The sequence below is a fragment of the Equus quagga genome, chromosome 14 (genome assembly GCF_021613505.1).
Source record: "Equus quagga isolate Etosha38 chromosome 14, UCLA_HA_Equagga_1.0, whole genome shotgun sequence".
NCBI lineage: Eukaryota > Metazoa > Chordata > Mammalia > Perissodactyla > Equidae > Equus > Equus quagga.
Window position 1 is genome coordinate 42,887,938 of NC_060280.1, and position 27,315 is coordinate 42,915,252.

The following is a 27,315-nucleotide window of genomic DNA, read 5'->3' on the forward strand; positions in this document are numbered from 1 at the left end:
AAATTCAACATCGTTTTATGACAAAACTCTCAGCAAACTAAGAATTGAAAGATGTACTTCAACACAAGAAAGACCATATATGAAAAACCCACAGCAACGTTATCCTCAATGGTGAAAAAAATGGAACTTTTCTCTCTATTGCCAATCTTGCCACTTCTATTCAACAGAGTATTGGAAGTCCTAGCCAGAAAAATTAGGCAAGGAAAAGAAATAAAAGACATCTAAATCAGAAAGGAAGAAGTAAAATTGTTCCCGTTTGCAGATGAAATGATCTTATATACAGAAAACCCGAAAGACTCCATGAAAACAAAATGGATTGTTAGAACTAATAAGCAAGTTCAGTAAAGGTACAGGACACAAAATCAAATAATAAATCAGTTTTGTTTCTATACACTAGCACTACACTACCTGAAAATAAATAGGAAAACAATCCCGTTTATACTAGCATCAAAAAGAATAAAATACTTTGGAATAAATTTAACCAAGAAAGGGAAAGACTTGTATACTGAAAAGCACAAAAAATTGATGAAAGAATTAAAGAAGATAGCAACAAATAGAAAGATATCCTATGTTTATGGATAGATTTAATATTTTGAATATGCCCATACTACAGATTCAATGCAATCCCTATCAAATTCCAATAGCATTTTTTACAGAATAGAAAACACAATTCTACAATTCATATAGAACCACAAAAGACCACGAAGAGCCAAGTCAGTCCTGAGAAAAAAGAACAAAGCTAGAGACATCACACTTCTTCATTTCAAAATATATTACAAAGTTACAGTAATCAGAGCTGCATAAAGATAGACATATAGACCAACAGTACAGAATAGAGGGCCTGGAAATAAAACCACGCATGTACTGTCCACTAATCTTTGACAAGGGCACCAAGAACGCTCAATGAGGAAAGGATCGTCTCTTGCAATAAATGGTGCTGGGAAAACTGGATACCCACATGTATAAGAATGAAATTGGAACCCTTATCTTACACCACTCACAAAAATTAGCTTGAAATCGATAAAGATTTAAATGTAACACTTGAAACCATAAGAAAGCATAGGGAAAAGTTTCCTTAACATTAATCTCAATAGTGATTTTTTAGATATGACAGCAAAAGCACAGGCAACAAAAGCAAAAACAGACAAGTGAGACGACATTGCGTTGCAACATTGTATGTAGAGTCAAAGCAACGTGCGCTTAAAACATTCCTTAGGAGAGTAGATTTCATGTTGTGTTTTTACTGCAATAAAATAAAATTTGAAAAACAAAATAAAACAACGCCTGGCACTTGGTGCTCATTAATTGCTAAATACTATTGCCTAGAATTCAAAAAATGCTGAGGTTCAATTTTTCATTTTGAAAATTAGTAAAACACAGCCAATATCTCCTAGCCTCATTTTTCATAAACGTGAAGTAAAATCAATTAGGTCTTCAGGATGAACGCAGCCTAGACCAACTGCAGTGTGTTCTGAGAAAATAACTGCTCTCCACGTTTCTTCCCCCAACTCACTCACAGTTTTCTCTAGTCCACACATCTGCAGTGAAGATAGATAAAAAGATTAGACATTTGAAAATGGTACCTACTGTCTTTAAAAGATTGGAAGACAAGTGAAAACCATGGGAAAGTATTTATTTATTTTTTGCTAATTACTCTGCATTCCTCTCTTGTCTGACTCCATAATTCAGTTGCAGACCATGCACACTCAGAACTGTCTTTCATCAAATTAAAAGGAATCAACAAATGAACCAAGAATAGTGGTCTTATTGGGAGAACTGATGTTCTGTGTATTCCAGTCCATGTCTTGGTATTAATGTTTTCCACATCTCTTTTTCCCTGGCCTGTGTTGCATCACCTTTGCTTGATTTTGGATGTGTTACTGGCTTTAATTAGTTGTCTTACTCTACTCTCTTGACTTTATCTTGTTATGCTATTCCTCTGCTCAAAATGCTCCAGTGAATTTTCGCCTCACTTCAAGTAAAAGACAAAGTGCTGGCAATGACTGGTAGACCCAACCTGGTATCCTAGCCAGGTTACCTGTCAGATCTCATCTCCTACTGCTCCTGCTGCATCACTCCACAGTAGCCGCACTGACCCACTCACCATTCCTCCAGCATCCAAGGCACTTCTGCTTCATGGCCCCAGCACTTTCAGCTTCTTTGTCTGAAATGCTCTTCCCGTATGGCTCCCTCATTTCCTTCAGAAATTTATTTAACTGTCACTTTCTTATGCTTCACATATTTTCATCCTTTTTTCCTTTTTTTTTTTTAACTCTTTAACTCTTATCGCTATCGTTTCTTCATCCTCTCCTTAACTAGAATGAAACTCTACAAAGGTAGGGATTTTTCTGTTGTTCGTTTCCTCTTGCGTCCCCTAGAAATCTACCCGGCATATAGTAGATTCTCAAAAAGTATTTGTTGATTACGTTAATGAATCCAAAAGTGACTACATCCTTCAGCTGTTGAACTTAGTCCTTTTCTCGAGGGCTGATGCTTTGCTCTCCTTTCAGCCTCGGAGAGATTTCTTTACCAGTTTCTGATCTATCGCTTTCATTACTTTTCCACTCTTTGCTCCTATAGTCTGTTGGACCTCTGGAAATATATGATCTACTCAGAAAAATAGGTGTGCTATTTAATTTGAGGATCCATGAAGAGATACACAGATCTGTTCTCATCTCTTCATCATCATCCCTAACAATTTTGTACTTCATTATAGACATTTTTCTGTTCTTCAGGAGATTCTAAATCTGAGAAGATGAAGTCAACTAGGAGGAAGATATGGATTCAAATACATTGACAATTATTCCATATGTTATATCTCATGTAACTGAAACTACAATATTAAAAAGTAATCTCATGAGGAAACTGTGACTTGAGACTTTAAACAACTTGCTGAATACTGTACATATCCTTATATGACAAAGATAATCCCTACTCTTCCCACCCATCCACACTGCTTCTCTCACGACAGAAATTAGATTCAAATCAAAGTATCATAAATATTTATCATATGCACAGAATACAAAGTTAAAATGTAGTAGCAACTGGTTTTGCATCAATCGATGACAATTGAGCAAAATCACTATATTATTATCTTTTTCACTTTACCTTCAAGCTCATTTAAACTAATAGGCAACAAGTTGAAATAAATAAAAGAGGTTGCCTTCTTAGCATAAGAATCTTTGCACGTTATGCATAGGGAAAATTAAGTGCTTTAGAAGTGACAGTCCAAGATTGTTTTTAAAAATGCTGCCATTTAGTTCCATCAGTTTGCGCTTTTGTCATAAAACACTTGAGAACAATATTTGAAAATATATTAATGGACTCCTCCTGATTACTCTTTCTTTATTTCTCCCAGACAAGCCCAGAGACAGGAAGAAAACATTTCCCTTCCTTCACAACGATGTTACAGTACACCCTGAATATGTTCATTTGTTCCCACCTCCTTTGAAGAGAACATACTCACTTCCAGCATCTTAAAGATCCTTTTGGGGAGGATGGGTTTACGGAGAGGACTGGAAGGATGCAACTGATGGTGTCTGCAGAGGGAAAAAGAAAATAAAGAGCAGTGAGAGCAAAAGGGGGCTTGCTGATCACAGTTTTCAACAGCTTCATTTCAAAACTGTTGGATGAAGACCAGGGAGCAGATTTCTAAACACATAGGGACACAACAAGACTACAGGGCAAATGGAAACATCACATTAATTTTACTCTTTTTTACCCTTTATTTTCGTGAAAGCCATTTTCTTTCCATTGTAATGTTTAATGTGAAATCCTTTGAAATTTCTCTCTCAGCACTTCTTTTGATATAAATGACACAACCAGGAGATCCCTTGTGATTTCTATTACACATCAACCTCTGTGATTCAAAATGATTTAATTTTCCCTAAGCAGTGGATTTAAACATCTTTTTAATTTAAATGCTGTTTGAAATAAATAAAGCGACTTAAAATCTATCTTCACCCTACCTAAAACAAGTTCAGACAAATTTCTGTACCCCAAAACGGCAGAGGGAACTTGGATTTCTCACTATATGTATATTCAGAAGTAATTGCTACAAAGACTATATGGAACCCAAAGCGGCAATTAAAGTATGCAAATGATAGTCATACCTTGATTTTAATTTCTTGGTGAGTTAAAGGGCCTGCCCACACACGCGCAGCTTGGTATTATCGCTGGAACCACTCACAGCCTTAGCTTGTCTCTTTCAGTTTGTCTACTGCTTTGTTTACATTCTTATTCCTTTGGGCATCAAGCTCGTGAGCTCTGTTTCTCTGAAGCTCTGGTTCTTACAAGTCTGTTCTCTAATTTCTTCCTCTAGCACTCCCTCCAAAGCTCACGAGCCCGTTATCTAGGAACGCTTTATATTCTCAGTCATCTTCAACTCCAATTTTCAAAATTGTTAAATATTTTTTCTGATTAATCCTCTCTCCACCCCAATACATTCCTTTACCTCTCTTCCACAACTATTACTTTATAGACACTGTCTAAAATGAAAATACATGTTTTCATGCAAATACATTTATTTCAAAATTGGATGAATCAAAAGGACACCACATACAAAGCTAGAAAACAAGGGTTTGAAGTTATTATTTGTTTGCTATTTCTATTCACTGAGAGATTGGACCTAATTATCTACACTCTGAATTTCATCTTCCTCATCTGAAGCCTGGGAATGATAATAACTCCCTACCTGTGGAACAAGGAATTAATCAGTATCAAATGAGAATTATGCGATAGTGGTAATGGATGTGGAGGAATGGAGTGGAAGAGAATACTCTCTTCTCATATCATTACATGAAATGAAGATATTGAAATGATGGATCATTTTGCATGTATATTTGTAAATTTAAAAATTAAAATTGTATGTATACACACATGTATTCATCATCTCTGTATTTTTTTAAGAGAGAATAATTATGAAGTATTTTCTCAGTGAGCACAATTAATCAACGTGTCTACATTTACCAGGCTCTTATTCCCACAATTTCAGGACTGATTAGTCAAGACTTGATGACATGAAAGCAGTCACTCAAGTGGATGTTTTAGAAGTTTACTGTGCCTCACAGTAAGAAGTTTCACCCTGAAACTCTGAGCCCAGGGGCACCTGGGGTATGACCTATTGAATTCTCTTGAGCCATCCATGTCCAATTTCTCCTGTGTAAGTTAAATCTAATAGGAAATATGTCAGCCATATTTTCAAACTTCAGAAAGCTTTTCAAAAGAGACCTATGACTTAGTGCTTTATTGGTATGACAAGTAACGCATTTACTACTCGAAACAAAATGGCAAGTGAGAATAATATACAATACTTAAAAATAGATAGGCCAGCCTTATAGAAAAGATACCTATGCTTAATAATTTTGACAGAAAAAAATAAAGAGAATGAGAATATTGAGATTTATTTTGTTTCTTTTAATGTTTCTATGTTTTGTCCTTGCACAACATTGAGGTGCTGACTCTGGTCAGCTTACTGATCTGAAACGTGTTTTCTCCAGTCTCTGTTGTAGTGTTATTTGAACAGTTTCTTGTCCTTTATAAAGTCTTCAGTCACACTAGATGACTTTATCCAAGTGTTTTAGTCACTTGTGAGAACACTGGGTTTCATGCTTAGAGCTATAAGAAGGCTTTCCATAAGAGAAAGAAGTGGGGAGAATATGGTTGTGTATTAAGAGTGAAACTGTAAAATCCAATGCTGAATAGCTCACAGCAGATGTGCAAGATGACCTTCAAGAGACAAAATGTTTCATGGGCATGCTAAGGTTGACTAACATGTCTAAGACAAATTTAAAGAAAAAAAGTATGTAACTTAAAAAGATTGTTGGTCAACTCTAGAAACACAATGAAAGAGGAGGCATGGTGGCAAATATTGGCAGGATCCATGCCTGTAAACAATCAGTGTCTAGTTACAAATCTTTAACTATGATGATCCCACCAGCCCATCCATCCTCATTGTGAGACTGCATGATAATAGGGTCATACTTAGTATAGGTTAGGCATTGTTCTAAGTATGTCACTGCTGCATCTTTTAATATGAAGTTAGTACAATCACCCTCAATTTACTAAAGAGCATATTATGGTTTGGAGAAGTAAAATAATTTGTCTAGGGCAATTACTCAGGCTGAGCTTTGGTAGCTGAAATGGAGAGCCTCTGCACTACACTACACTAGTTTAAATTTTGCCCAATCCCACTTCACTTTCATCTAGTCTTCTTGTTCTCACTCTCCACTCATCAAATTATTTTGTAGCTGATTTTTGGCTGTTGAATGTCTTCATTTTAGAAGTAAATAATCCAGGTTTGGTTTTAGTTATGTATCTAGTAAAAATTAATGGATTGGCATTGTGGTTTTATATATGAACCACACGAGCTTAGCCAGTGGGAGGCTGCTAGGGACAGATGGGTTTGTTCTCAGTATGGTGACAAAGCGAGGTTTCTGGGCTTGCATATTTACCAAATAATGATCTAATAATTTAACTATGTCAAGTGGTTTTCCGAGAAGAGAAAACCAGGTCCAAGAAATAGAGTAAGAAATGAGTTCATTGCTCAGATTTGAGTCCAAAAGAAATCATAAAGGTGTATATAGCGGCCTAACTAGAGAACATGGAAGAAAAACTGATCTGGAAGCCGAAGACTAACCAAGATAGATTTTTTGTGTCACATACTTGTTTTGAATTTTGGTTTTATTCAAGCTATCCCATCCCTGTAACATGAAGGAGAATATTTAGCTTTGTTCTCATTAAAATCCTAATAATTCACTTTACCCCTAATATACAACTACATGTTAGTAAAGATAGAAAACTGATAACTAGTAAAGCCTTGAAGGTAAGTTTGCAGACTCACAGCAGAGCAAAATTAATTGTGGAGCACCATTTTTATTCCTGATACTGTGGCCTGGGATGTTTGATGTGAGAGACAAGAAAAAGACTCTGAGGAAAGAGATGGAAGAATCTTTCTATTGTCTCTCAGTCTAGAAAGACATTCAGTTTTTCCACTTTAGGTCCTGAATTCTAAATGTCATCTCTCACCGGAACAGCAAACCATTTAGACTCTGTCCAGTGCATTCGCAGGAATTCCCAAGCATTTATCTTTCAGTTCTTGTATTTTATGCACCAGCAGATTAACAATTAGAAAAAAAGGAAAAACAGTGTGAACAATAAAAGTAACCACCATGAGCAATATACACCTGAAACATCATCTTATCACTTTCGGGATTGAACACTGGACAATTACAGAGAGACAATGAGCTTCTGGAGATGGCCAGATTTGGTTGGATACCAAGAAAGGGAAGAGAAAGCGAATATTCACTCTCTACTGGATGGAAGTAAGATCACTGGGTAATGCACTCAGAATAAACACAAAAATGTGCTCTTTTTACATATTATCGTGATAGACTCCGTTATTTGTTTTAGAGACCAGGTTATTATGATGGACGGGGGAATCATAGACTAGGAGGGGAACTTCCTTATACTGTTGTGAAGTGTGTTTGTGTTGGGGGGAATCTATATATCACACAAGAGCTGATTTGTGTGAACTGCTTGGGAGATCATATCAACTACACAAGTGATACACATCAATACGGCAGCACAAAATTCCACAATATGAACTCTGAATAATGCGGTAAAAAAAAATATTTTGTGTTCCGATTCTGCTACTAACATTACATATGGCTTTATGTTAGTAACCCTATCATGGTTTTTCCATGTAGAGATGTTCCACATCATCACAATGCATAAGTCCCAAAGAAGCAAGTATCTTTCAGAAGCCATTAGGGGAGGCACTGTAGGGAATTCCAAAGAAGAAATACCAAAAAAATAAGCAAAGGAAAATGATCTTCATTCTGGAATTTTACAGTTATACAAACTCAGCTAGTAAATGTTTGGGAGGAGAGGTATATATGTGTCTGTGTATGAGTATACGTACATGCGTATGTGTCTTCTATATGGACATGGATATGGATATATACATGGAGCTCTAAAGCAGTGCATTTGGCATGGAAAATGTGAAAGTTGAAAGACAAGACATTTAGGATTTCTCTGTGATTTTACTCATTTTAGAACAGGTTCAATAGTGTTTTTTAAAATTTTTGTTTCTATTGTTATTATTCGATAATAGTAGCATTAGTATTTTCGAGGAAATAGAATGAGCAGATAGTTTAAAATGCAGCTGTATTCATTTTCAAAAGGCAGAGAACTGTTTTTTACAGAGAACAGATGACCTAAAAGCTCGTTTTTAACAGTGTGTTCAGACTTGTCTTTTCCAATGCATAGGTTAGGGGCTATTGTAAGTCCAATACCAAACTGCAGGCATATATCAGAAAATTTCAAAATGTAATAGGCACTGTGATATAGTTTTCACTTAAAAATAGGCTCCTTTGAAAAGTAACTAAGGTGTGAACGACCTTGTTGTCTTAAGGGGTAATTCACATGAATTAGAAAAAATGATGAATAGAGCCCACTGTCTTATGGGTTACATTAGATACATTTAAAGACGATGAAAGGCTTTTATACATCGTGAGTTCAAGTCTCAGGCAGTTTTGTGTTGAAGAGCAATTTATTTTTGACTATTTGCTTACTAAAACAAATGCATTTGAGACACAGAGGAGCTATGGAATGGCTCTGCTGCAGTGTCAGTGGGATGGATATCAGTGGGATAAATATCAGACATTCCAATCATTAAAAAAATCCACATTTCTTTGTTCAGAGCGTAATAATGGGAAGTTGATGCCAATTTGTCCAGCTGAAATCTGCAAGTAGCAGCTTAGGTGAGAAACTAGCAAGTGACTTTTCAAATTTAGTAGTGAGCCAGACAGCAGAGAGCCCTATAACCCGAACAGTAGATTATCTTTAGACACATTATGCATTTACCCTGGTATATGCTTTCTGTCAGACTCTGAGCCTAATGGCCTGGCACATAAAATGTCTGAAAATACTTGTGGAAAATAGTCTTCAAAATAATTAGCAGGAAGCCAGCCCTGTGGTCGAGTGGTCAAGTTCACGCACTCCGCTTCAGCGGCCCAGGGTTTCACCAATTCGGATCCTGGGGGTGGACATGACACCACTCATCAGGCCATGCTGAGGCAGCGTCCCACATGCCACAACTAGAAGGACCCACAACTAAAACATACAACTATATTCTGGGGGGATTTGGGGAGAAAAAGCAGAAAAAAAAGATTGGCAGCAGTTGTTAGCTCAGGTGCCAATCTTTAAATAAAAAAAAGATTACCATGTCTTCTGAGAAGGTTAAAGCTCCAGAGTAGCAGGCCGGGTAAATGGAAGCTGCCAGCCTGGACAAGCAGGTCCTACTCAATGGGATCGGTAGAGAAATTCAAACTGCTGCTGAGAATTATTTGGAGAAGTGTCCCGCCTCTCCCCTTAATTTCCAGTGTCTCTTTACATTGTACTGTAGTTCTCCTTTTATTACGAAGGCAATTTCTTATAGAAAGGACCCAGAAAGGTGAATCTTGCTGTACCAGTCCTACTTTATCTTGCTATCTGACTTTAGGCCTGTTTCTCCAGGCTCCACATTTGTGAATTTTTATATTAGAAACTCTGCAGCAGCTTGGTTGTGAGAATTTCATGTCAGGATGCAGGTGAATCACCTGGACCAGTGGGGCACCAAGTAGGCACTCACTGAATGTTGGCCTCTGCCATCCACTTGCACCTCTCTGCTGTGAAATTTTCAGAAGGTAGCACCACCTTTCCAATGCGACCTTCCTAGAGGGAAGCATATAGTTTTTTGTCTTACATATTCAGCACCATTCATAATCCTATTCTTTTTTGTTAGATCCATGGGACAATGTGCATGCAGGTAGCAGTGAAACATCCTTTGATAAAGCATATGAGATACATATAAATAACAGTTGGGATTCAGTTCTGAAGTTTTGTTCCAGCAAGCTTTCAGAAGGTAAATGACAAAAATACTCTCTTGAGTCAAACACAGGCTTCGAGAAGAAGAGAACCTGTGAGAGCACGAGAGGAGAAAACTTGAGCTACAGCATCTGAAAACTCCAGCAGAAGAAAACAGAGGAAAATAAAACTGTCCTACTTAACAGTGTTTGACATCTATTCCTCATGTCTTAAGAATTCACAGCTGGAAATAGAGAGTAGAATGATGGCTGCCAGGAACTGGGGATGGGGGAAATGGGTAGACGTTGGTCAAAGGGTACGAACATCCAGTTATAATATGAATAAGTTCTGGAGTTCTAATATACAGTATGGTGACAATAGCTAACAATACTATGTTAAATACTGGAAAGTTACTAAGAGAGTAGATCTTAAATGTTTTCACCACAAAAAAAATGGTAGTTACATAATGGAATAGAGGTGTTAGCTAACCTTATTGTGGGGATCATTTTGCAATATATAGGTGTAGCAAATCATCACCTCATACACTTTAAACTTACACAGTGTTACATGTTAATTATATTCTAATAAAGCCGTTAAAAAAGAGTTCACAGTTGGATTAGGCCTTAAAAAATTATCCAAATTAAAAATATTTAGATAATTTATCAATGAAATGTACAGGCATTGTTTAAGAAGCAAAACTTACTAAAACGCTTTATAACATACCAGCCTGCAATATTGCTTTACTGAAAACCAAGCACACTTGAAAATTCTTGGGTGATTGGGTAAAGTACCTGGACACAATGTGTGAGGATGGGAGAAAGAGGAGACAATTTTGACACCTAGCATATATGGAATTGAAGAGAATAGATTGCACTTCCTTATATCACCATGTATATCTTAATTTTCATAGTCCCTATATAAGTAGGTCTTATTACTACTCCCATTTAAGGCAGGAGGCCCTTGAGGCTCAGAGAATTTCCATACTTTTATCAGGCTACATACATAAGTAGAGAAGCCTGGGATTGAAGTGATGTTTCTATAACTTACTGTTCTGTGGACTTAGTCCAAAAACAAAGGTTAAATATTTTAAAAAGTTTTATCACTCAATGTTCTCTGTGATAGTCCCATTAACGTCTTCATGTTCACAAAGAGTCCTTCAATTCTGCATGGGAGGAAGAAACTAAAGCCATCCTCTGCGGTCTAACCCTAGCTTCACCGTGGCAGATCTGGGCTGTATATTTACATCATGCATAGCCGAAAAGATTAGAAAGGATAAATAGTTTCCCCTGTTGAAAGCTTGACTCAAAAGCTTTTGCATCTTTATACCAGCTGCTATAACCAAACACACAATTCTCTCATCGTTTAGTGCCTATACAGGATTCTTTTTTTCTGTGTTTAGTGTTTTCCATCATCTGTGAAAGGAACTTCTTTTCTCCCTCCAGTGGTCACTAACATGCCATCATCTTCCATGGAGTCTTCTCTGCTTCTCTCAGACAGTTATTAAGAAAAAAACTCCTGCTTCATCACAGTAGAATTTTACCGCGTTTTTATTATACTACTTTGTATGTTGTAATCTAGTTGGTGTGTTTATATATCTGCTTTCCTACTCTTTTTAGATTGACTTGAGAAAAATTCTGTGACACGTAATATAACTTCTAAGATATAATTTCAGTGATATTGGAAAACAATCATGATATAATATATAAAACATACATAATTTAGATAGGAAACAGTCTAGAAAAAATATAGCAAATATTTACAATTGTAACCACTGTGTAGTGGGATTTGAAGTGATCTTTTTTTGCATCTGTTTTTCTAATTTTTCAACACTGATTATATTACTTGCATGCTAAAAGTGAGAGATAGTTATATTATTTCAGTCACTGATCAAATTCTGTATGAAAAACCATGTCCTGCTTTACCTTGTTAACTCAAAATGTAACGAATAAACAGAAGCTTTGATACATGTAAGAGGAGAAGAATAGAAACTGATATCTAGGTTAAGAAAAAATTGGGCCTTGCAAAAAGATTAAAGAATAACTAAGATTATTGAATCACTGAGATTATTCAACTAGAGAGAAATTACTATTTACCAGTTACATAAAAAATGAAGACATATAATTTATGATGGCAAGTGATTCTTTATCTCTATGGAGTACTGAACTTAAAAAAAGAAGGGAAGAAAGAGTCTGAAACTCAAACAGAAGGGATTTAAATAATATATAAGGAAGACTTTTCTGACAGTGAAAACTGTTAAGTACTGTACCAGATTACTAATGGAATGAGCAAATATTTATTAAGGCCTTATAAAACTGGTCTGGAATAATTTTCAAATGGGCATGTGTGCAGGCAGGGGGATGCATTGGTTGACTTTTAAAGGTCCTTTGCAGTGCTTTGCTTTTATAGAATGATGGATTTTGTAGGAATAACACCTATTTCTCATATGACACTAAGTGACTCATTCAGGACTTTCCAGAAGCCAGAAAGCCCTATCCCCAGTCCTCAACTGACATGTAGTTTTATTTTCTAAATCTCCAAGGTGGAGAATAGATTTCTTAAATGTAGGCACTGGGATTTTAGCAATCCCTTAAAGATCCTACCTTCTGAATTCCCAGCTCAGATCAAATTCATTTATTCTCCACTAAATGCATATCATCTCCGAGAAGCAATTTTTCCTCTTTAAAATCTAACCTTTCCTCTTCCTGTCTTCCACTTTGACTTTCCTACTGGCAAGCTCGGTTTTAGCCAAAGACGTATTGTGACCCCTGGTTTCTTATTAACAGACCGTGACAGTGAATGTGCTGTCACTTATGGAAAAGAAAATTGAGAAGATGAGTAATTAGATGGTCAGGAAGATTTCCCACCATAAATTTACTTCACACTATCTATCTTGGTTGTTATTCTTCCTTGTGATAAGTACTATCCAAGATTGAATTGTTAATACTATTTTCCCCAGTTTAATTAACATGGCCTTGACTGACTAATGTACAATTTCACTTTTTTTCTCATAAAATGATTTCCCCTCTAAGGAAACATCTCTCAAATGGCTCAAGAGCCTTATTCTTCCATTGCTCAATAGTAACATCCTCTTATTAGTTGCCTTTATTGTTTCAGGATCCCTTGAATGTAAAATACATGGAAGAAAATAATTTAAAAAATGGAGTGGAAATATTATAAAATTTGTTTAGGAAAAAAATTCTTTGAATCTCTTATTTCAATCCACCCATACTTAGAGTAGCTATAGCGCTGTCTTTAGACCCTTGGTAGCTTATATCATTAAAAAACAAAAGAAAAGGACTTTGCCTTCTTTTTCAAGGTGAGACAGAAAAAGAGACAGAGGAACTATTTTCTTGAAAGTTAATTCAGAAATCACAATTTTAATAAAAAACATTCATTCATTCACAATCTTTATTCTTTTAAGACCTGGTCTATCAAGTATTAGATATGTCGTGGTGCCTTTATCGTATCTAATTATTCTCCATATTCACAAGGCTTAAGCAGGAAATCATTTGAACAGACTAGTAGTCATCAGAGCACTGATATTTCTTGAGTAAAAAGGATTAAAAACATGCCAGGCACTGTGCTAGGCAATGAGGATACACTAGTGAAAAAGACAGTCAAGGAGGTGTGAAGGAGATATCCCAGACAAGGAAATAGGAAACTATAATGTAATAGGATAAGACCAGGGTACAGTATGACTTTATGGAGCATTCAAGAGAGATGGAAAACCTATATTTGGAAAATGCTCTTAGAGGAGATAAAACATATATTGAGACCTGAGAAATGGCTAAGAGCCAATAAGGCAAAAAAGGCAAGGCGAAAGGGAGGCAAGAGAGTGAAGCTCCACAGATACAGTAAAAGAGTGTGAAAGAAGACTGCAGGTTGCTGTGTGAGAGTTCTCCCAGCTGGTCCCTAGACCAGCAGCCTAAGTATCATCTGGGAATAGTGCTTTAGATATGCAAATTTTCCATCCTCATCCCAGGTCTAATGAATCAGAAACCCTCAGGGTGGAGCCCAGTAATCTGCATTTTAACAAACCCTCCTTGTAATTCTGATGCCAGCTAAAGTATGAGAACCATTGTGGAAGAGGAACTGAAATTCAATTGGCAAGATTATACAGAATGCTCAAAAGTGGCTAAAGATTAACCTTGAAAAACTGAGATAAGAAGAGAAAAATCATGAGCTTATGGATCACATGAGGACGATGATGACCCATGGAAAAGTCATAAGGTGGACAGTGGCAGCTCTCCTTCACATCACTTCCTTGAAGGAGCTTTCTCTGATCGCCTTATCTAGAGCAGCCCATTGACCACTTTTTGTCACACCGCAAGTTTTATTTATTTTCAAGCACTTATCACTACTTCATACTTCATTTGTTAACTTGTTTGTTTTGGCCTGTCTTCTCTCCCTATAATGGGAGAACCCTGAGGGCAGAGACCTTGTCTGTCTTGTTCTATATGGAATTTCCAGTGCTTAGAACATTCTCGCTATATAGTAGATACTCAGTAAATGTTTGTGGAATGAATGAATCAATGTATAAGTCACTAGGGATGTAGAGGAGAGAAAGAAAGGCCCAGATCTTTATCTCATGGAGCTTGCTTTCTGGTTTGCATGACTAGCTTTGCATTTAGATAGCATTTAGATCACCGTAGGGTGACTTGGGGAAAAATTGGAGATAGAAAACTAACTTGGATGCTGTTGCTGGTCTCAATGTCAGAGGAAATGGTGCCCCCTAAGAAAGAAATGCCAGTGGGGGTGAAAAGAGAGAAAAATGTAAAACACATTTAGGAGATAAAAATCAGGCATCTTCTATGATTGATAAAGTGTAAGAGGAAGGATTCAAAGTATGAAGGGTGGGATTCTGGCTTAAGCCACTAAAAAACTGAGACACTTTCTAGAGAGATGGAACAGAGAAAACGCAGGCAGGATTGCAAATATTGTATGAGACATACTTTTACTAAAAAAAAAAAATTGTTGTTCATCTGAAATTCAAATTTAACTAGGTGTCCTGTAATTTTATTTGATAATAACATTTAGCACAAAATTAAATAAGAGCTTGTTGGTGAAATTACATGTAATAATCCACACAAATTTTTTAATAGACAAATCTAAATGATAAACTGAACACTGAAAACATTAAATTCAGATTACTTGATGATTTCATTCACTAATAAAAAGACATTGGGTTGTCTGAAGTTCCCAAGAATTGTGCATTTGTGTACCTTTTACATAGGAAACTGGAATACCGGGGGACTATTCTTGCTACTCAATATTTAAAAATAATTGCCTCCATGCACGTGGAAGGTAGATGAAGAGGAATTGGGAGATTTTGCCAAGTATCCTATTGTCTAAGTTTAGATCTTGTTAAACTCAATTCCTTAGCTTGAATATCCTCCCTCAAGAAATGAGTTTTTTGTTCCAGCGAGATCCTTACTAGGAAGAAAGTTAAGAGAGAGGAAACAGATTGATGCTGTTGTGATTGTGGCTACACAAACCCTTCTATTCACATAACAGTTTATAATTTTGCAAACATTTTCACATTCATTTGCCTTTATTTAAGGCTTCCAGTAACTCTGGAGGTCATTACGATTTATCTCCTTTTGAACCAGATAAGCGACATGAGATTCTATGAGATTTTATGGTTTTCTTGAGATCACATCTCTAGAAAGTGGAAGAGACGCCACTCACCCCATGCTTCTGCCAAGAAGTTCAGAATTCAATTTCAAAGGCAAGGTTAAAGGGAAAAAGTAACATAAATGTAACCATATGCGTACACCCAAATATGTGTTTCTGGGTGAACCTAGATAGATATCTGAATACACACTGAAAGAGTTGTGCAGCAGGGTAGCTGTGGTTGAAAGAGTTCACAGAATTGCTTCTAAGAAAGACACTGCAGAGGTGGTTCTCCAGGTTGAAGAATTTTTCTTTGCCAGGTGCTGAGGATGGCGGGACACCATTAACCTACCAGAGTAGCCAGTAGTAGCTGCTAACTTGAACATCTGAAGCAAAAAGTTAATACCAGTGGAAGCTGCCATGGCTGAAAGCTAACAGGCTCAGGGCAGGTGCTGGAAATGATCATTAAAGGAGTTAACACAAGCTGGAGAAGATGAGGAAAAGCGTTGGAAAACCCCTTTATGGCAGAAGGCACCAATGAGAACAGATGGAGTTGCAGGCAAAGGAAGCCTCATTTTCTATCATCTCTGCCTTTTCACTATCTCTGTGACAGTGTCAATTTCAAGAAGAGGCTCATCCTCTCTGTTTATCAGAGTGGAAGTGGAGATCATCTGTCTATTGCTATGTTCATCATTAAGGAGTGAGAGCAACAATTACCCACAATGCGATGAGGTAGTTTTGAGAACCTGTATTTCCAGCAGAGAGATCCTGAAAGTTCAGAACCCAGGGCATCAGGAAGCAGGGACAGAGCCTCACAGGGCAAGTGGCCTCAAAGCACACCTCAGTGGGCCCTGAGACCTTAAACTCTTTCCTCAGGTACTAAATAAAGAGGTAGGTTAGACCAGGTTGTTTTCAAATATTTTGAAAAGATTTAAAGATTCTGTAAGTGCCCCAGAAGTCAATTTCCAAGCATGAGTTAAGGCAAGTGCATACTTGTCCAAGCCTGCCCCCTCTTCTTAAATCAGATCACCTCTTCTATACCCATGTGGGATCTAGAATTTTGCATATGAATTTGTTTGAAGTTTATTTCCAGTAGCTATAAAATTTGAAAATAACTTGAAAATCCTCATTCACAAGCAAGAATGTTATTCTGCTGTTTCCAAAATGTTCAAAGTTCAGAACGCCAGTGCATTCTACTGAATTTTATCCCTTCCTCTCTTCACTACTCCTCCGCTCTCGCCTTTCTCTCTCTTTTTCTTTCTTCGCCTCCCCCAGACTTTCCCAGTGACTGTAAATTCTATCATTGTTTCTCAATTTTTCATTTGCTTGGCATTTGTCTGTCATTCCCAAATCGATCTCAGGTTTGTAGGGAAGCCTCCAGCTGGAAAAATAAGCTTCCTGTTCGGGCCCATCCTGTTTCTAATCTGCTGCTATTGTAAGAAATTCCCTTTAGGGATTTCTTTACTTCCTATAGCTTTGCCTTTTCTGCTATAAACCTCACAAATATTAATCTCTCCTGGTCCTCATTTTCCCTTACCGCCGAACTTTCTTTTCTTTTCTTTTTTTTTCAGTCTAAAACTCCTGCCAGTACCTTTCACACTTCATCATGTCTCCAGGCGTACTGGCCATGGGTCAAAGCCAGAGGCTGCAACTTGACAAAATGTGTTGCAAGGTGCTTTTCCCTCCATGCTGTCTGCAGCTGTCATCTCTCAGGTCCCCAAACTGCAAATTAGCCGGAGTCGGCCTGGGATCATGGGATTCTGTAATTCCTAGTCATTAGACAAAGAAAATGAAGGTTGTAGCTTTTTTCCCCCCATATCTAGGAGATAATTAACCCATAAATCTATAGTCTTTACTGTTTTCTTTTGATAGCATTCTGATTCATAGAATCAGAAATCACGATAGAGAAGAGGAGCTGAAAAGTCCCTTTCCTGGAGGAAAGTAACTTATAAATACTACTTTGGCTATAAGAATTATATGTTGTTCTTTAAAGGAAAATACATCTGCTACATTAATGTTGTTTAATATTTAAATTTTCCTTTGGGCGATTGTGGTAACTATGGTGACTCCAGGGAAGAGAGAAGTGTGGGCTCTCTTTATTTAGAGGAAAAGAAATCTAAATTTCTCCAGCCATTTTCAACCTAAAGAAAAACATTAAAAGCCCAATTTTCCATATTCTATACATTATGTTCTATTAGCATCCAACTGGAAATCAGTGCTGAGACCGTTGATATTTAGGTATTGTACTTTGTTTTACAAACTTATGTGGAACAAACTTTAGAAATTGCAGGAATTACTATACGATTGGCATTCCTCCCTTTTTATTATTTTTTATTTTATTTTATTTTGAGGAAGATTAGCCCTGAGCTAACATCTGCTGCCAATCCTCCTCTTTTTGTTGACGAAGGTTAGCCCTGAGTTAACATCCATGCCCATCTTCCTCTACTTTATACATGGGAAGCCTGCCACTTCATGGGTTGACCAGCGGTACGAAGGTCCGCACCCGGGATCCAACTGGCGAAGCCCAGGCCTCCAAAGCGGAACATGCAAACTTAACCCCTGTGCCATGGGGCCAGCCCCTCCTCTTTCATTTTCTGAGTAAAAACTGAAATGTTGTTTAGTTCAAAGTCTGTAACAGTCAATCCTAAGGGGTTGTTCTAACTGTTCTATTTTTCTAGAACTTTGCCATAATCAGTCATTCTTAAAATAAGTTTGCTATAAGCTTTTACAATAGGACTTGAGTTTTACACATTCTCATCTCATAGAAATATTAAAAGTTTACAAATATCTGAGTTACTACTATGTACTAAGAAATGTACTAGGTAACTGGGATGAAATAGAGAATAATATAGACATCATCATATATTTGTAAACTATTAAGCTATTAAAAGAATAATCTTAAAATGTTATGTAAGTTAAATTTTCTGAATTTTATAATTTCTCTTTCTAGTGGTAGGGAAAGAAAAAAATAAAATAAAATTGTGTTTATTAGCTTTTATCCAGGAGTACGGAAAAGTAAATTCATCTATATTTTGAATGATGATCTAGACCATATCTAAAACTGAACTAATATCTCGGTCTTCAAGTTCTAAAAACTATATATAAAGTCTACTCTTCTAAATCATAGATAAGGCATAAACAGTTAAATATTTTCTTATACATTATTTTTGCTTTTATCTGGCCATGATTTAGGGTCAGACTTGTACTAGAAGTCTCTGATAAAGTAAAAATCAGTCCAAAATTGCATATTGCTCCTCATTTCAATGGGAAATGCATAGAGAAATGTGTGTAACCTTAAGTGAAAGCCATATAGTCAATGGACATTGCATGAAAATTTTGTGCACAGAAATGGATAGATAGATAGATAAATAGATCCATAAATAGATAGGTAAAATGCTGATGGACAAAAGAAAATGCATTCAATGTACTTTGTGTACTCAAAATACACTCTGTTGCTGCATAATGGTGGGACTAAGACTCTAAAACTAGGGTTTGATTCCTCAGCTCTGTCTTGTAAGCTGAGTGATGGTAAATCTATTAACATCTCTTGGCTTAGCATTTCTCATCAGCAAAAAAAGATGATATTTACCTCATAATGTCATAAAGATTAAATATGAATGTATATATGAAATAATGTTTAAACTAGAAGATGCAATAAAATTATTTTTGATATTTTTACCCTCATCATATAAACAAATTGCCACCGGAAGTCTATGATCTGAAAAGTATCCAGCTAGCAATGAGACTGTTAGAAGGCCACAACAAATGGACAAGGACTCATATGTTACTATCCTTCATCTCTCATAACTCTCATCAGGTTAAGTGATTATCATCTCCATCGGCCACTGCTTTCTAGGGGCAGGTGAAATATCTCTCTGGCACACTGTCGGAATCTCATAATTGAGCTCATGCTTGGAAAAAACTGTAAGCTTTTAATACATGTCTGATGAATGAGTGAATGATGCATCTCTACGTTCACTCCTCCTTCAAGGGCCTTTGAGTAGACAGCCAGTTGGTTTTATGGTTAGAACCTTTCTAGGAAGAGAGAAGAGAGAGTTGTGTTATAAAACTTTCCAAAGTGTTCTAAATAAAAAGTAGAGTGCTTTGGAAAGTGAAAGAAATGCTGAAGCACTATTAATTTAACCCACTGTGGCTAAGTTTGTCCGGGATACTGCTGAGGTTACAACTGGTTGTGAGATCTCAGTTAAAAAAAAAAAAGTGTCTGAAAGCAGGAGAGATTTATGGAGGCAGATATATGCATTATTTTTACAATATCATATTTGGGAAGACTGGAATTCACTCTATGTCTAACCCAATACTTTACTTCCCTGGACTTTTCAGTTGTGATAAGCATTGGATGCTTACCAAGGTTTGTTACCATTCTACAACCTTTGAAATTCATTTGATCTGTGTCATATAATAATAGGCAATATTTTATATACTGAAGATACTGGCACAAAAGAGATTTTCAGATTTATAAAATGAAAAGTTCAACAGTTCAAACCCTGGGCTATCAGTGAGTGTGCTTAGGCTTGACGTCAGAAACACCTTCCAGGAAGGCAGTGAAGCCTCACAGGGGCAGTATAATCTTGTGACACATATTGAGATTTGTTGACATATGCTTCATCATATCTTTTCTTCTTGTCACAATTCTCAGGTTACCTCTGTATCAGCTATGGGGGAAGCAGAATAAAATATAAATATTTTTTTAAACATTTTTTTTTACATACTACAGGTTAAGTCCCTGGCTTACAATGCTGGCACTAGGAAAGAAATTATTTTTGAGCACCAAATGCCAGCATGTACACACACTGCAATGTATGTGCAGAAACAGACATGTAGATAGGTGACAAGAGTAGTTTAAGTGATGCAGCAGTAAAGAGTGAGCTATGAAAAGGGTAATAAAGAAAATTAAAGTAAGAAAAACATATGGAAAGGAAAATATGTTGCTATATCTACTGAGGATTTCAAGTCAGAAAAAAGGCAGAATTTTGAAGGGAAAAAATTTCAGAATGTGTAAAAATAAATATAAGATGACTTTAATGTCTAAAGTTAATTTAGCAATTAGGTATTAAGCTTTATAAAAGACGGAAATCAAACATCTCTCATTAAAATATCAATGTTTGCCTCTACAGGGTTAGATAAACTTATCCTATTATATATTTACTGAACACTTATTTTGTCTGAATATAGTTCTAAAGGATACAATAATAAATAAAGCTAAAGTTCTACACAAGAATTAGAGCCTCAAACAAGTAAGCAATGGAGTAAACTACAAATATATATATTTTCAGATAAAGATACAACCTCGGAAATAAAATGGGATGCTGAATGGAGTAACTGGGTTGGGAGTTGGAAACATTGCAAGGGGAAAAGAGAAAGCCTCTGAGGAAGTGATATTTGATCTAAGACCTGAATCACCAGAAGGAAGCAGCGATGAAAATGGCTGGGAGAAGGGCAAAGGTAACAGCAAGATCAAAGACCCTGAAGCAAAGTAAGTTGACGTGTTAGAGTAAGACCTAAATGACCAATGTTGATAAAGTACCGAAAGCAAGTGGTCCCCGGTGATATTGAAGCTGTGGGGAGAGACTAGTTCTCGCAGGACCTGAGAAGACTTTGGTAAAGGGTTTAGATTGGATTCTAATCAAGCACAGAAACATCAGAGAGTTTTAGGTCAATGATGTGATCTAACAGATATTTTAGATAAGATCACTTTAGCTACTGAAATGTAGAATGGAGTGTCCGAAAAAAGGAGGCCTGTTAGAAGGCCTGTTGGTGAAGAGATTAACTAGTAATCTAGGTCGGAGATACTAATGATAGGAACAAGGGGAGTAAGATGCAGATGGAGGGAAATGGGTAAGTGAAAAACGTATTTTGGAGATGGAGCTGACAGGCCAGCTCCTGAGGTGAGGGGGTTGGAGAAAAGAGAAATCAGGGATCATTTCCTGGTTTGGGTTGAGCATCTGGGTTGATGCTTGTGGGATTTGCTGATATGAGGACGAATTGGAGGGAAAGAGGGGCAGTAAAGAGTTCTGTTTGGGAAATGTTAACTAAAAGACTATCTGTTTCAAAGCAGGTGTTAAGAAAACGTATGAGAAAAATAAATCTTAAAAGAGATATTTATCAGGCAAGAACAGGGATTCACTCATTACATCTTTTTTGGAAAAATGAGGTTAATTCTCCTTATAACATTCATTTTAAACAGATTTCTGTTTAGATGCTGATATTCATCTCGAATCTACATGAATGGGGAGATTCTTTACCTCAAATTCAGCTTTTGTGAAAACGAAAAGAGCCGTTTCTAAGCTATCTTCTACTATGACAACCAGGCAACTTAAAATGATATAATATATTAGAAAAATCAAGTTCAATACTATGTTTTTTTGAGAATGGCAATAGGCATATTTTTAGAGCTTAGTAGCATATTGGGTATGCAAATAATTTCTCATCGATGGCAATCCAAGTATATATTTTAAATTTAAGAATAGGAAGATTTCCTAAAATGCAGGCTCTTCTTGGCATAAGGTTTCCTTATTTGCTATGTTGAGCAAGTTTTATGAAGAGCAGTTCATAAATATTTTAAAATCACTTCTGCCTATTTGCACTGAGTGCTTTTCATAATATTTTCACATTTAATGATTCAACTTCAGTAACACACTTGATGTTAAATGGCTGCATGAAAATGATGCATTTTAACACAACTTCTCATTCTACATGCTTGATGTTGTCAAGTGTGTTTTCCCGTTATTAAGGTATTTTTCTTCCTGACTATATCCTCATGGGAAAATGGTAAAAGAAGTGCCTTTCTATCTGTTGTATAATTTTGTTTTTTTTAAATTGAAATTATAGGATTGTTTTCAGCTCTTCTTTCACTGTGGAATTGTCTACTGTTAAACCTCAGCCAGCCCTGGTGGTCTAGTGGTTGAGACTCAGTGCTTTCCCTGCAGGGCTGAGTTCGTTTCCAGGGTAGGGAACCACACTGCCTGTCTGTAGGTTGTCACACTGTGGTGATTGCATGTTGCTAGGATGCTAAAAGCTCTGCCACCAGGTATTGCAAATACCAGCAGGATCACCCATGGTGCACAGGTTTCAGAGGATCTTCCAGACTAAGACAGACTAGGTAGAAGGAACTGACCACTTGCTTCAGAAAACACTAGCCATGAAAACCCTGTGAACAGCAACAGAGCATTGTCTGATACAGCTCCAGAAGATGAGAGGATGGCGCAAAAGACTAGGCAGGGCTCTGCTCTGCTGTCCATGGGGTCGCTTGACTTGACGGCAATAACAACAAAATTTCCTCAGCCCACAATGACACACAGATTCACCTGTATCACAAAGGCCTCTAAAAGGTATGAATTTTGGAATAAAGATGATATTTGAATTATTCCACTGATCTCACTCAACACACTTTCATGAAGTGTAATAGAAATCTAAAGTCCCAATGGTTGTACAACTGCACGCTTATGAAGGAAATACAGAGTAGCTATTTGTGTATAAGAAAATCCACCTGACGGAAGAATCTTACAAAATGGTGTCATATGTGAACACATGTGACTCTCACCAAACATCAAATATGCTGACTTGCCAATGCATAAATTCAGGAAACAAATTATTGGCCTCCTGAATAAGCAGTTGTATTGGAAAGTTACATGTAAAGATATTTAATGAATTCAAACATTAGAGGTATTTTCAATGCTATTTTACTTTGACTCCATTTTGGTAAGGTGAATAATGTTGTGAATAAACCAGCAATATCTCCGTTTGAAAGAGTATTTCCTTACCTTATGAGTAGTAAATAGTTTTTCAAGATCTAGAAAATAACAAATTTTATTATAGCCTCTACAAAGTTGGCTGGTTTGTTTTCTTTCATGAAGATTTTAAATTTAGCTGTCAACATTCATTTTTTTCCTGATATGTAGACAGTCAACATCTTGTATGTATATGTGCATGTATTACTATATAGATGTTGATATGTATTTAGTAATAAATACAAATTTCAGATGGACTGCAAGTTAGATAGTAAAAAATGGTTCAAGAAGTAATCAATGTTACCATTTTAATTTAGATAGCTTCTGGTCATTTCTTCAATACAAGAGATCTAACTCTGTTGTGGTTTAACCCGTCTCTTAGCAAATTCACATTTGTACAGACCACAACAACCACATAATGAGTTATCAGAATTTATTTATGTGCTCATTAAATTTAAAGTATAATAGCAAAGAATTGTTAGCAAGCAGATAAAAAATTAACTTGCTACTTTGGCTCTAGAAATATTTTCTCATTTTTAAGTTAAATCACATTAAACACTGAAAATCTTTAAAAATAAGCAAAGACAATATGGACAATTTAGATAATTTTAGCATACAGAGATAATCACTATTAATATTATGTTGCATTAGTCTTTAATCGAAATTAGATCAAACTGTAAATTCTGCTTTGAAACATACTTGTAGCAATTATTGTAAGCAGTTGTCCATGTCATTAAACATTAATCTACAATAAATGTATTGGTTATATTCTGTCTCATTTTATGGAAGGATGAACCATTAAATAATCCTCTAATGTTAGATATGTAGATTGTTTCTATTTTTCAAACTTCACACTTTACTGCAATGAATAGCCTTGTATCTACATCCTTGATCATATTCATGATTTTTCTCATGATTAATCTTAAAAGGTGGCTATGGGTTGTCAAATACTTGAGAGTTTTGAAACATATTGTCAAATTGCCCTCTGGAAAGTTTGCACCAATTTACAGTCCTGTCAGCAATATATGAAGTGCCTATTTTTATGGTATTGCATCTAATAAGTTAAAAACACTCAGGCAAACTAGAAAATAGGCTAAAATTCAGGCAAAATGTATCAAGTTCTCTTTTGTCAAATTGGCATGTATTTGTAGCTTCATAGAAATATAGCTCATCATTTTCTCTTATGTTTATGAAATTAGACTAAGACCCTTGAATAATGAACACTTATACAAAAAATGTATTTTACTTATTTCCTTGAGTTTAGTAGCCTATAGGGTATGGTTTTGCAGTGGATACCATGTTTTATATTGCAGCAGGAGATAGCAGACATTATCCTTAGCTCGGGGAAATCAATTTCCATTCTCTGAGGAATAATACTAAATAATGCTGTATATTCATCATCTTTCTTGCTTTTGTTAGATATTCTGATTCTGTTTCTTGAAGATCCCCAGTAGGAAAGCTTGCCAAGTTTGCAATATACTGGCTTTTAGCCTGGAATATAATGTAACATCAATATAAAATCAACTACTTCTGATTTAACAATTTCAAGATAATGTCAGTCTTCGTGTCCATTTGCTGAGAAAGCTTAGAATTTAGCAATTAGAGAAACAAAGTTTTCCTTCCTTCATAGATTTAGTGGCTAGAAAAAGTTACATTTAATTAGACATCGAAGTGCAAAATAATGTTCTGGGTCATCTTCTCCAATCTCTGGACCAATGAAGGCATCTTTCCAACAGATAGTCATCCAATCCATTTTGTTTTATTTTACTTTGTTTTGTTTTTAAAGTGAGACAGTCCATTTTTCTCTTAGGTAGTGTAGGAGAGGAAGACATTTCCTCTTCCCAAATGGGGGTTCGTCTGGCTGGAGAACGAATTAAATTCACATGAGACAGAATAGCAAGAGAAAATTAAACAAAGCTTTATGAGGAACCATGGCCCGGGGCCTTTCTTCCCGAAGGAAGAAAGGGCACCGAAGAAGTGGGGTGCACAGAGTGGTTATATACCCCCAAACAGGGTGTTTCACATGTGACTGAAATGTCCCTCCCACAATAGTCACAAGATTGCCCTGTTGGCACAGTGCTTGATGGACACAGCAGGTAGTGGTCTGCTGTCTCAGAGGGCGTAGCCGGAGGCAAGCCGATTGTCTGGAGCTGGGTGGTCACAGGTGAGCTCAGCAATCAGTTCCTAGCCTAAAGAAAGATGCTTAATCCTTAAGGAAATGCCAACGCTAGGAGGGGGAGGGAAGTCAGTTACAGGAGGTTACCAGACAAGCTCAATAAAATGCAGATTTAAGTCCTTGCCTTTGGTATTGATTAAGAGTTTCTAGAGAGAATGTCATCTCCTTTCTTCTTCCTGGTGCAGAGAGGGAGGCACCTTTTACAGATGGAGATTTACCTTACAAATGTAAACGTGTCCTAACAAAGGGCAAGTTCCATTCCTCCTTCCCTGTCCCAGTTTATCAAAAACAATCAGCCTCAAATAATCCTGATGCCAAAGAGACATATCTTGGGGTGGCCAATTTCAGGTCCCCACAGAAGCACAGAAATTTCTTCCTCACATTTTGCCTAAACTTGCTTCCTTTTAACATCCACCCATTAGATCATGCTATTTTCTCTTCCAAATGACAGGATTTCAGATATTTTAAAGTACCTACATCATATCTTCTTCAGTCTTTCTTTTCAGATGCATTATCTTCATTTCTTTCTACACCTTCTCACATGACATGTTTCCTCAGGTCTTTTACTAGGATCACCTTCCTGTGGAAAGATTGTATGATCTCACTGAAGTGTCATTAATAAAGGGATAAGATGAGATAGGAGGAAATCTGGACCCACTGTGCTTCATGTTGAGTGGAAACTGTCTGGAGTGTTATCTTCAAGACTGAACATGGAAATTAAAACTAGAATGTATCTACTGGAGAGTTGTCTGCAACAATCCTAAGTAAATGACCTGGATTCTCTTCATTGCCATTTAATCAGTATGGCCCATTTTAGCCAAGATGGGTTGATACGAAATGCATAGAAATAGTGAACACATATTTAGAATATATACGAATATAATTGAGAAATATTTATCCTCTGTAAAAACAAGTTGCTCTACCAAAAATGGCAGATGATTCAACCCAGTGAGTAGGATTTCAGTCAGTAGATTTCAGTAATTAATTCCTTTATCTAGTCTTAGAATTTTAACAGCACTAAGATGGGGAGGTAAATACTTAAGACATTAGGAGCTCTAATTTGTGACCTTAAAAAATTTAAAATTTACAGTTCTTGTAAAAGAAGAGTTGTTTTATCAGGGTAATCTCTTCTTCTCCCATCTATCCTGTAACCTTGATGCCAGACAACACTTCCTAAAACTTTTCCCCAGCCATTGCATTTCTCCCCTGAAAGTTTATAAAGGTCAATGCATCACCATTTACTACTGGATAAAGTCTGAAAGACCCCATTTTGGTGCAAATTTAAGGTCGTGAATATAGTTAAGGTTGCTGAGGTTGCCATCTTCTGACCTTCGAATATGGAGATTATATTGGATAGTCCTGATGAGGTCAGTGTAATCCTAAGGGTCTTTAAATGTGGAAGAGAAAAACAGAAGAGGAGAGTCAGTTGGAGAGAGATGCATCCACTGAAGGAAATCACAGAGAAATATAACAGTGCTGGCTTTGAAGGTGGAGGAAGGGACCGCGAGCCATGGAATGTGAGTAGTCTCTAGAAACTGGAAATGGGAAGGAAATAGATTTTCCTCTGGAACCTCAACAAGGAATACAACAATGCAGATAGCTTGATTTTATCCTAGTGACAGCCATGCTAGTCTTCTAACCTACAGAACTGGAAGGTAATAAATTTGTGTTGTTTGGAACCACCAAGTTTGTGGTAACGTGTTAAGGTAGCCATATAAAACAAATACACACAAGAAAACTGATTACTTTTTTTAGTCACTAGATGAACTAGAAGGCTTCTCTACTTCTAATAACTGCTTGCATCATATAGATTTTATTATAATGCCTTGGAGAAATTTATGTGTATATGTATGTATGTGTGTATATATATATATCTATACATAATCATGACCTCCAAATACTCACATGATGTCACACACACGTTTGAGAGCA

At 36.5% G+C, this 27,315-nt stretch overlaps 1 long non-coding RNA gene across 1 annotated transcript in view; it reads right to left on the reverse strand.

Moving 5' to 3' along the window:
* Nucleotides 1–27,315, reverse strand: part of LOC124251770 (uncharacterized) — a 99,086-nt gene that overhangs the window by 45,444 nt on the left and 26,327 nt on the right. Inside the window, exon 2 of the long non-coding RNA XR_006891852.1 lies at nucleotides 3,467–3,539. This is a non-coding gene — a long non-coding RNA (uncharacterized LOC124251770). The remainder of the gene's footprint in view (nucleotides 1–3,466; nucleotides 3,540–27,315) is intronic.